Source organism: Lepeophtheirus salmonis, chromosome 5 (assembly GCF_016086655.4).
Source record: "Lepeophtheirus salmonis chromosome 5, UVic_Lsal_1.4, whole genome shotgun sequence".
In the NCBI taxonomy this organism is placed as follows: domain Eukaryota; kingdom Metazoa; phylum Arthropoda; class Copepoda; order Siphonostomatoida; family Caligidae; genus Lepeophtheirus; species Lepeophtheirus salmonis.
In genome coordinates this window covers 43407701-43410206 of record NC_052135.2, presented here as the reverse complement: position 1 = coordinate 43410206, position 2506 = coordinate 43407701, and the positions used below count along the sequence as shown (strand labels likewise).

Here is a 2506-nt window from a genome sequence, read left to right as displayed (position 1 = left end):
AAAACAATATTGCAATTCCTAGTTATCATTATTGAGGAGAAAAAAGGGGAAAATATAAGTATAGAGTGTAACTAATAGCGTATGTGGTCGTGAATGACGTAAATTATCGCTAAAGATTGAATGGGAGGTATCTATATTTATAAAGGAAAGTTTGTCTGAGCATAACTACTGTTTAACAATGAGCCTGTGTAGCTGAAGCATTATATTGAAAAAGAAAAGAAAAGAGGAGTATATATGAAAAAATAATTAAGGTGAACGCAGATAAATTTACGGGCGTGTGTTAGCTCAGCGTCTCATTATAAAAAAGGGAGTACATATATGTATTCTAGTTTACAAATCTTTAGTATTTTTTAATGTGTGGTTTTTATTGTTGTTGTAAAACCTGAACAATGTTGTTTTTTTTCATTATTTTTTTTTGTCAAGCAGTCATCATTATTCTTTCATTCACTACATAGATCTTATCTATGTAGTGAATGACTACAAGTGAGTGTTTTCATGAAAAATGGAGAGAAACAGTCAGAATATGAATAGGAGTGCGCGCGGAAAACTGCCCTGAAGAAAATTGCTCTCAGAAGATTGCCCTGAAGAAAATTGCTCTCAGAAGATTGCCCTGGAGAAAATTGCCCTCGAGGAAAATTGCCCGTATTTTGTACAACCATGAAAATATTTTCAAGCCCTCAAGTTACGCGGTGTACTTGGGGGTAACCCTGGATCCTGGATTCCTTGGATGTATTTTTAGGTAACCTTTCCCCCCTACCCTATGCTCTTTGGCTTTAAAATCTTAAATTATTTTACTGAATTCTTCATTGATCTACTCCATTTAACTCTTACATTAACCAAAAATAATATTGACAACGGAGTCATTCTTTTCCCTGTTTTTGCAGATTAATATTTGTGTTCACTTCCTTCCTATTTTTTTTTTCTTTAATTGGTCAGATGCAGTGCATTATATTATAGTATTACAAACCATCTAACCCATGGAATCTTGTGTGAATTCCATATGCATAAAGTATATTTCTTTCTTAGGAATGACCGGAGCGCGAACCTACGCACATTTAGTACAATAGAATCATTTCTCCCGAGCACGTTGTCCATGAGCTAATTCGATTCCAGTAAGACACTTAAGCTGCTCTCCTTTTGAATATTATTTAAATTCTGAGGATGATCATGTCATTTTCCGAGTTTTTTTATTTATTTATTTTTGTTTACAGATGGGCAATTAATAAAATAAGGACCGGCACATCACTGGTTGAAAGTGTTAATGGTTTCACATCTGGGAAGCTAACTTCCAACTGATTTTGGGGGGGTTTTTCTGTTTCTTTTAGGAAGAAAAGTTGTGTTACACAATAAAGATAACCATGTGTATAAGTATTAATCCTTCATGTTAATAATCAGGCGTATCCGCAGGGCAGAGGCTTGAGGGTTATAGCCCTCCCATTAATATCCAATTTTCCCAAAATAATAATTTAACGGAATCGCTTTAGATTTTTGAAATTTTTGGCCAAAAGCTATGAAAATTTGAAATTTTTTTGCAAACAGCCATGAATGTTTGATTTTTTCAAAAAATTTAATTTTGGACCCCCCCCCCTCCCTTAAAATATAATCTTACATTCATGCAAAAACATATGCAAAAATTTCAATATCAAATTAGAACTAATTTGTGTCTGATGTTGCATTGTTACAATATTGTAATACACTATTAGTACTCTAAAATCTACAAAATCTCATAAGCATAACTACTTATTTAGTACTGTAAGTGATTATCAGATTTGTTGGGTCTTAAAAATTTACATTATATGTTCTTCTTGATAAACTTCAAAGTAACTACATTCCTTAAATGTAAACAAATATCTTTTTATTTCCTTACATTTTAGAAACAATAATTTCAGTCATGAATCACGAAACATCAATTAACGTAAACAAGATTTTTATAAATAAAAATTACTTTGACAATCTTCGTCCAAATTTCTACAAAAGTTTTGTGCCTCACATAAATACAATCATTTAAAAAAAATAAGGATCACCCTAACGTTCTTATTTGTTTTGGAATTGAGGGATCCATGTTGTTTGTGCCTTATTTTGAAGATGAAAATTTAAGTTATATAATTTTGCAATTCTAATTATGGGATCATATTTTGTGTGGCCCGAGTTTGAGTGATTAATTATTAGTATTTCTCAGTATGTAATTATAAAATATGTATAAAAACTTAGTATGCAGCCACTGAACACAAAAACATCATAGAATAATTTTATTATCACCTATGGGTTTTTCTACTTCATTTGCCTTATTAAGTATTCTGGACGTTAATTGGTTGAATTATAACTGCCCCTTATTAAGCTGTAGACAATCTCCAAAGTTTGCAAGACACAGCCAAATTAACTACTTGAAAAAAGAAGGATAGAAACAAGAAAAAATATTGTTCAGCGTGACATACAATAGTTGTTATAACATTCTCTTATTCCTTTATATAGGTAACTTATTATACTTACTCACTTTTATGTACCT

The 2506-nt window shown here is 31.4% G+C and overlaps 1 long non-coding RNA gene across 1 annotated transcript; it reads left to right on the top strand.

Annotated features, from left to right (window-relative positions):
• The first annotated feature begins 424 nt into the window (after positions 1–424).
• On the top strand, positions 425–2260 carry LOC139905586 (uncharacterized). The gene is made up of 3 exons (XR_011780464.1): positions 425–739; positions 1027–1112; positions 1212–2260. It is a non-coding gene; the product is annotated as an uncharacterized lncRNA (long non-coding RNA).
• The last annotated feature ends 246 nt before the right edge of the window (positions 2261–2506 follow it).